The sequence below is a fragment of the Alligator sinensis genome, unplaced genomic scaffold, assembly GCF_000455745.1.
Source record: "Alligator sinensis unplaced genomic scaffold, ASM45574v1 scaffold663_1, whole genome shotgun sequence".
Lineage (NCBI taxonomy): Eukaryota > Metazoa > Chordata > Crocodylia > Alligatoridae > Alligator > Alligator sinensis.
The window spans coordinates 479,730-488,676 of record NW_005842205.1 but is presented as its reverse complement, the minus strand read 5'-3'; the positions used below and the strand labels follow the sequence as shown (position 1 = coordinate 488,676).

The following is an 8,947-nucleotide window of genomic DNA, read 5'->3' as shown; positions in this document are numbered from 1 at the left end:
GCCACCTCCAGCACCTGTCCCATGCTCCTGTGGCTCCAGCCGTCCTGAGCTCCTCTCTGTCTGCAAACCCCTGTTTCTTTGCTATTGCCCCGTCCCCACTGCCTTTTCCCCTGATCTCTGCCACTTTCTCTTTAGTTACCAAGCACCCCAAGCATAAGTACCACAGGCACCAACACACACACACACAGTCACCTGAGTCACTGTTTAACCTGTGTGTATATGTGTATGTATGTGTGTATTGTGTATGCTTTCATGTCATTATCATTAGAGCGTGTATGTGCTTGAATTGGTGATAGGTATGAATGTGCCTAGGCTGGTAATCTTGGATGTATATGTGCCTGAGGTGGTAGTGTGTGTGTATGCACCTAATTGATTTGTGTGTTTGTATACGTGCAATTGTGTCATGCCCTCCCATCTAACAGCACGATATTGAGATCCTGAGCGTTGGCCTGACCCACAGGGCAACATTCCCATGTGCTTCACCCCCTGCAGCTACGGCTCAGTTCCCCATGCCCTGGCCAGGCAGTGCTGCACAGAGACCCCCCCTCCCCTCCCCCACCCCACCCCAACTCACCCCGTGGGAAGGAAGGCTCTTGCAGCGCTCCCTGGCCCGGACTAGCAGGGGCAAAGGGAGCGGATGGAGCTGCAGCTGCCAAGGGTGGCCCTGGCCTCGAGGCCCAGCCTGGCCTGGCCTTGCTCAGCCCCAACTAAGGCAGCTCCTTGGTGGGGCTGGGCTGGGCCATGGGGGCAGGACCATCCCTGGCGGGTGCAGCTCAGTGACAGGGACATCAGCACAGCCGGGCAGCTGCTTCCCCTGTCAGTGAGTGCAACCTGGTGTGCGCAGCCAGCAGCTGACGGGGCAGTGCTTACCTGGACTGGCTTGGGAGGAATGTGGGCCCAGAGCCCAGCAGCGGTCCACCACAGGCTCGCTGAGGCCCCATGAATCCCCACGGTGCCTCCAAGTGGGCTCAGGTAAGCACTGCCCAGCCGGCCGCCAGCTGTGCACGCCGGGCTGCACTCAATGACAGGGGAAGCAGCTGCCCCCGTTACTGAGCTGCACCCACTGGGGGGGGCCCTGCCCCTGGGTCCCGGCCTGGCTCCATGAAGCAGCTGCCTTATCTGGGGCTGAGCAAGGCCAGGCTAAAGGGCCAGGGCCACCCCGGCAGCTGTGGCTGTTACAGCTGCTCCCTGTGACACAGCTGGGCCAGGTCAGGGAGCATGGCAAGAGCCTCCCCTCCCCATCACGCAGCAGCAGGGGGAGGAGGAGTGGGCAGAGTCCCTCCCATCACTGAACAGAGCCCCCTTCCCTGGGGGTTAGGGCCGGGCAGCCTCCCCCTTGGTGGAGGGGGAGGAGGAGGGGGAAGAGTACCCCCCAGCATGGAACAGAGCCCCCCGCCCCGCCTCTGGGGGGGGAATTGGGGTAGTGTTCCCATCTGGGGCTGGGCAGCATCGCAGAGCCCCCTCCCTCGGTGGTGGGGGAGAAGCTGGGGGAAGAGTCCCCCTCCCCAACCCATGGCAGGGGTGAGGAAGAGGAGGGGGAAGAGCCCCCTCAGCACCAAACAGGGCCCCCTTCCCCGCTCCACAGCAGTGGGGGAGAGGGAGAAGGGGGAAGAGTTCCCATCAGGGGCCTGGCAGCCCTGCGTGCAGGGATTGCTCTCAGCTGTCAGGAAGGCGGTGGGAGGGGCAGAGCTCTCCCCTCCTCCTTCCCCCACAGCAGACACTCCCTCTTCCCCCACCCTCCAAACCCTGCAGGGCAAGGTGGGGGTTTAAACCTGTGCTCAGTCTTACTCAGGCTTGCTGGGACCTGGCCACGGTCCCCCTTAGCTCAGCTTCCCTGTTGGAAGGGAAGGGCTGCTCTAGCACCCCTGGGTGCTACTGCAGGCTGTGCTAAATGTCTATCCACTTGCAAACCACTTCATTCTCTGCGGGTTAGACTAACCTGCAAAGATTAAATCAATGCAGGCTCGGGACAGACACTTAAATGTTTGTCCTTAGGCTGAATGACCAAATTTCTCTGGTCTCTCTTTTTATCGATGCAATGAAAGTGAACCCAGCTCTGGCTCTTAAGTGATACAGCTTGGTTGCTGGCATTACTAATATATTAATGACTTCTTCTTGGACTACTAGCTCTCACTGTTGCTGTATGTTAAATGCAGACAAGCTGCATCTAATTGCTTGTAGTTTAACAGGCACACAGTGGGAAGAGATTGTCTTGAGCAATCAAAGCAGAATATTTTATATAATCTGAATTTCTCTCTAATTTTTGTTCACTATCTATCCAAGAATAAATTATAAGTTCCAGTCAGGATAGTCATTGAGTATCAGACGATAACTTATCAAAACTCTGTTAAGGCCCAACACTAAGCAAAGCTATAAAATTAATTTATCTCACGAGAATGTAATATTCTTCTTCACTGTCTTTGACTTAAAGAATTTACCACACAGATCTGATGTGTATCCACAGTGATTTTCATTCTGCAGGAAATTGGCATGGGCCTGGTCTGAAGTCTTTACACTGGTCACCATGCCCTCAAAAGTCGGAACAATCACACAAAGAACAACCAAGAAAAACTACAGAATTTTACCCTCAGATTTCCTTGAAATACAGAGAAGCAACACAGTTATTGATGCTCTTTCCTGATGTATACATAAAAAGTACATTTTCTTCACCTGTGGCCCTAGCCAGACCTGAAGGGAGATGTCGCAGGTCTCTAGGCCTGTTTACTGCAGCCAAATCTCTGTGTGTCAACTCTGTGTCAATTTACCAAGACTCAGGCTGCCCCTACCTATGGCTGTATGGCTCCAACAGGACACAGTGTACAGAGTGAAGGCACAGCAGAGGGGGAAGAATACAGGATGCCGCAAATGCACTCAGATACACAGATCTCACAATTTGTCTACTCTGTAAGAAAGAAGATGCTGTATAAAAGACAGGAGAATAAGGGCCTGATCCAAAGCCCTTTGAAATCTATGGATAAACTCCAATTGGCTCCATATTACCTTACACTAAAGTTCCTAACATCAGTGTTTAGTGCAGGGGTGGGCAAAATGTGGTCTGCAGGCCAGATATGGCCCGCCAGGCTATTTTATCCAGCCCGTGGAGCACCTAAAATTTTAGAAAATTAATATTTATCTGCCCCTGGTTGCCTGTCATGTGGCCCTCGATGGCTTGCCAAAACTCAGGAAGCGGCCCTCTGCCCAAAATAATCGCTCATCCCAGTTTAGTGTTTACTAGGTAGAACAAGCTGAAAACTAAACTGCAGTCAGCTTTAACTACCAATTTCAGAAACAGAATATAATCCTAGGAGAACAAGAAATCCAAACTCTTGTACATTTAGATTTCCAACACTTTCAGCAAGAAGACTTCCTCAGCAGCTCAAGAGCAGGAATTGAATTACAGCTTATAGAACATCATACAACAGCTCCCCTTGCTTGGGGCTTACTCCACAAAGCTCAACTATTAGTACTTTTTCACAGCAACATAATTTTATCACAGTCATTATGGTTATTAGCAGACTCAAATATGGATTCCTCTTTTGCATAAAAACAGCAGCAGGCTCTGTCTTCTCATTTTAATCCACTTTTGCAGAAAAAGTGGTTTTTAAGGGAGGGAGGGATAAAGATGACTGCCTACCCAAACACTCCATGGAAATCATTTTCTAAGATTGTGAAAGGGATTTCTTCTTGTCTCCATGATTTTTATACTAACAGAAATTCAGAGTTTAACACAGGAGCTCCAATGAAATCTGTACCCACCTTCCTTGGTTCACCTATACAAAGTTTCCCATTACAGAAGATTTCAGAGAAGCTGAAAAAAATAGTTACTTTACATTTTTCTGTTACATTTTTTTCAACCTTTCATCATGTTCTCAAAATTGAAAATGATTTAGGCTAAGTTTCCTGATTTTAATGAAAACTCAACATTTTCCGTTGCGTAAAATGCCTTGCTTAGACAACAATGCAAATTCTCTAAACTACATTCAATTTCTCAAAATTGAAAATGATTTAGGCTAAGTTTCCTGATTTTAATGAAAACTCAACATTTTCCGTTGCGTAAAATGCCTTGCTTAGACAACAATGCAAATTCTCTAAACTACATTCAATTTGTTTTTTTTTTTTAACAAGTCCTAAGAACACCTGTACAAGCAGAAGAGTGAAGTCACAGTAATTATTTCATGAAAATATTTCTTAGTAACTTTTTGATTGATTTGCCAGCTCTAAAATAAAGGGGAAATTTGAAAAGTCAGTCAAGTAGCTTGGGTTCTATCCTGCTTTCCTTAAAACAGAGTTCTGGTTTATGTGAATAAAATCTTTGCTGAAGTGAAGATCACAAGGTGATCCCTTTTGGATTAAAATGGCTATGTTCATACAGCAAAACATACTTATAGTCTAAATCAGATCAAAATGCATGGGCAATGATGGTTAATCGCATAAACCGTAGAATTACTTGGGTTGTCAAAGGATGGTTTTGCTTTCCCTGAATGACAGTAGTTTACCCCTAGAAACAGAGCTCATAATCCTCCAGTTATATCACAATTCAAATGTTGTTGTTCAATTTAAAGGCAGTGGTTCCTTTCAACTATTCACTGATTTTTCTTGAAGACTGGCTGAGTTTGTAGACTGTGAAGTTGTATTTAGAGACACAGTTAACCTGGCTTTTAATTAAAAATATTAAATATAGATTTCTATCAGTATTGTTTCTGTCGGAGAAATTATTCGCTTAAGCTCCCAACCTGGAAAGGGAACACCTGCGAATACTCCTGACCCCAACAGGGCTCGTTTCCCAGCTGAGACTCAAATAAGCAGCAGACGAGGGTATGGTCTTTCCAGTTTATTTGGCCGAAGGTCCCCTGACCTTAGAAAGGCAGAGGGGCCCTGGTTGCACTCTCACACACGTATTTATATTCTCTGGTTACATGAGCTTTTTGCACGCGCAAAGCTTTAGCGGAAAATTACTAGTACTGCGTAACTCTTCTTTCACCTGCAGCGTAAGCTCCAATCAAAATAAAGTTTTAAAAAGTTTTACCAAATAAGGCACAGGTCTGCCGTTAAGCTTGTCTATCATGCTTAGTTACTATGGGGGAAGTTGTGGGCCCCTGAAGGTACAGGCTGTGCTTCCCGTATTGCCAAAGGAAACCCCTTTCTCTGCGCACAATTTCTAACATTTCCTAAACTATGTGGGATAGCTGAAAGCATTCCGATTGCTCTCCATGACAGCATTAGTTGTCCCTGAATCATTATCTGAAAACTGCGAGGGTAAGTAACTGGAAACTGAGACCTTTGACCTTAGCTTGAATGTAAAGTTGATGTAGGATCTCTCCACCCTGCTACAGATATTCTAGATCAAAGATCCCACTGATTTGCACCTTACAGTTATTTAAGTTTATGTAACGTAGGTGCGAAGGTCTAACAGTCATGATTACTGTGTTCTTTCCCTTCACTTTATACGCTTCTAAATAACTACACAGGATATAAAGCAGTGGAGAAAGATACTTTCCATGCCTTAAATGCAAGGCTTTGTACTAGGTAGCAGATGGAAATAGGTGCCACAGTAGCTCCTTCAATCTGGTAACAATAAGTTATGTGCTTACACACAAATCTTTTAATTTGTGTAACAGGGGTGTGTGTAACAGGGGTGGGCAAAATGCGGCCCGCAGGCCGGATGCAGCCCACCAGGCCATTCCATCCGGTCTGTGGGACCCCTAAAAATTTAGAAAATTAATATTTATCTGCCCCTGGCTGCCTGTCATGCGGCCCTCGATGGCTTGTCAAAACTCAGTAAGCGGCTCTCTACCCAAAATAATTGCCCGCCCCTGTTCTATAAGCACATAACCTATGTTTAACTTAACCTCACTCAGAACTCCCATTCAAAACTCTGCACCCCCACTCTCATATCCTCCCAGTCCTTCATATACTGTTTCCTTCTCCCACGCATGACCCATGCATGACACTAAAAACTTCCCTCAAAAGTATTCCCAAGTCCCTGCTGCTATCCTTTCTCCCCCTCCAAGTAGACCTGCATAGGTTATATACCATTACACATATATAGGGAACAAATTTTAAAATCTTAATTCTGGGTTAAAGTTGGAAATCTGAATAAATCCAGATGGAGCATCAGTATGCCTGGACCCTTCTTGGTTATATACCGGAAGAGCAAAAGAGTCTGTTATGAGTGACACTGAAGAGTACAGTGAGGGGTTTTAAAGGCATATGAATTAAGAGAATCTTAACTAGTTTTCTTGATGGTTCATGATTGTGTTGATTGGAAACGAACACAAACAACGTTACTCTGAAACAGTAACCCTGTACTGGGGTTTGCCTGTACATACACACAAATGCATTCCCTTCAGTACCAAATTTAATAAATGGGGTTCTGTTTAAGTGAACAGCCCTGGGAGTGAAAGAGAGAGAGTTATCCACCTCCCCAGAGTATGTGCTCACCACAGGCTCCCCAGGTCAATATAAATAATGCTCATTAATTACAGGAACAGCCTGCCCTAAGCTGTTCATACCTCATTAACTCTAGTTTGCTTGTTTTGTTAAAGTCTTGTATCTCTAATATCAACCTGATATTGACAGGACTAAGTCAGGTCAGAGCTGCTTTAGAAGCCTTGAAATGGATGACTTCTATCTACCCTTTTTAATCAATTATGCAGTTAAACAAAGTGCAATTAGGTTATAAAGTACAGAGTGGGGCTGAGAGATGCCAGCTACTCATGAAGTCTCTGCAATGTGAGGAATAGGTAACAAACTGGGATCCACACTGTTATGCAGTCAAGCGAAGCATGCAGTAATCAGATACACATATATGTATTATGTATGTACACGAAGTATTCTTATTAGCCCTTTAAGAATTAACAGTTTGGAGGCAAAATAGATTAGCCAGCATTTGGTAGGTGTTCATACAACTTGTGGAATGCAGGACTTCACACAACTGTTTTCCAGTCCCACCAGAGATGGATCCCAAGAACATTATTTCATTTGGGTTAGATGTTAAAAGCTTAAAAAAAAAGGTCTCACCTGATTACACAGCCCATCAGCACTATTAAGTATTTTTTAAAGTTTATATTATTATCTAAGGCATTTGTTAAAAATAAAGTTACTATTGATAACGTAAGTAATTATTCTTTTAAACAGTGACTCATTTGTAGAAGGTCAACAAAATGTCACGTTAAAATGTATTTAGCATTTCATAAACTGTAGCTGATATGATATGGAAAACATCTGTCTCTGTGTGAGGATGGCCTCTGATTTACTGAGAGAATTAATTTCTCATATACAGAGGATCATTCCCTCAGAAATAGGTTGTTTTCTACATATCACACATGTCAGAATGACCTGTAAATAAGCAGCCTTTGCACGCACAGAACTTCGCTTGGGATTCATATACACTAAATGAAGATTTTGCCTGTGGTAAACAATCTGAGCACAAAATGTTCCTTCAAGCCTCGCCATAAATCTTTTCCTGCCAAGCAAGTATCTTATTGCATCAGCCTCTCTGCCTTTACCGCTATCTGTGGTGGCTGCCTCAACGCCTCTTTGCCTGCTTTTCTCACATTTCCCTCTCCCTTGGAACACTATCCCAACTCTATTGTCTGGACTCCTCACTCAAATCTCTTCTAATATCTTCAGTGACAGCCAGCAAAAAGGGAGCCTATAAAAAAGATACTCATAACAAAAAGGAAAACCAAACTTTTATTGACCTGTCATGATATGAAGTGCTTAACTGAGCGCAATACAAGTAAATTGTAGTAACCTGTCCCCTTGCCAATCCCAGCAGTAACAGAACTAGGGGTGGGTGAGTGGGGCACCAGACCCAAGCACCAACCTCGAGGGGGCACAAGATTATTGGTTGCCATCACTGTTGGCCTGGCCACTGCCACTGCTCTGGCTGCCGCTACTATCTAAGGCAGGGGCTGTCAATCGGGGGTACGCATACCCCAGGGGTATTTGAGAAGACCCTAGGGGATACGCATGGGTGAGCAGGGACAGAGCGCTGCCACGCACCATCCCGTGCTGTCGTGCAGGTGCCACCCACCCAGCCAGATAAAGGGGCTGAGGGAAGCTCACATGGGGTGGCTACTGCCGCTCCACATTCGGCCACACGCCACCCCTCGTCCAGTCGTCGGGAGTACACTGCTCCGAGTCCAGCTGTGGGGGGTACGCTGATCCAAAAGTTGAAAACCCCTGATCTAAAGGTACAAAAATGGGTTGTCAGGTCTCTGCACCCTGGCATCAATACTGGTTCTCCTCTCTTCACATTATTTTTGGTAGCAAAATATCTAGCAGCCCTAAAATTAAATTTCAAACTCGTTGCAAGATTTCATAGACATTAGGGCTGGAAGGGACCTTGGAAGATCATCGAGTCCGGCCCCCTGGCCCAGGGGCAGGAAGTCAGCTGGGTTCAAAGGATCCCAGCAAGATAAACATCCAAACGTCTCTTAAAGGAGTCCAGAGTAGGTGGTTGCACCACCTTTGGCAGCAGTCTGTTCCAGGCCTTGGGGGCTTGGACTACAAAGAAGTTCTTCCTTATGTCCAGCCTGAAATGGTCTTGGAGGAGTTTGTGACTGTTTGACCTTGTCATCCCTTGGGGCACTCTGGTGAACAGGTGTTCCCCCAGATCCTGATGTATACCCCTTATATACTTGTAGGCAGCCACCAGGTCCCACCTGAGCCTGTGCTTTCCCAGGCTGAAGAGTCCCATGGCTCTCAGCCTCTCATCATAAGCCCTGCTTTCCTGCCCTCTGATCATGCATGTGGCTCTCCTCTGGACTCTCTCAAGCTTCTCCATCCTTTTTGAATTGTAGAGCCCAGAAGTGGATGCAGGACTCCAGCTGTGGCCTCACCAAGCTCTTTGAGCTTTCTTCTGACTGATAAAAGGTACTAACGCTATAAGAGTCAAAGTAATACTGCTCAACTTGCTCTCTCAGTAAGCCATCTTCTTAAC

General features: G+C 46.0%; 1 protein-coding gene across 2 annotated transcripts in view; it reads right to left on the bottom strand.

Annotated features, from left to right (window-relative positions):
- The window catches only part of GHR (growth hormone receptor), a 215,016-nt gene extending 206,823 nt beyond the window's left edge, over positions 1-8,193 (bottom strand). The window contains exon 1 of one of the 2 annotated variants that reach the window (XM_025207702.1): positions 8,071-8,193. The gene's annotated coding sequence lies outside the window, so the exon portion shown is untranslated. The remainder of the gene's footprint in view (positions 1-8,070) is intronic. The other variant, XM_025207703.1, reaches the window with a different exon arrangement.
- Positions 8,194-8,947: the final 754 nt, after the last annotated feature.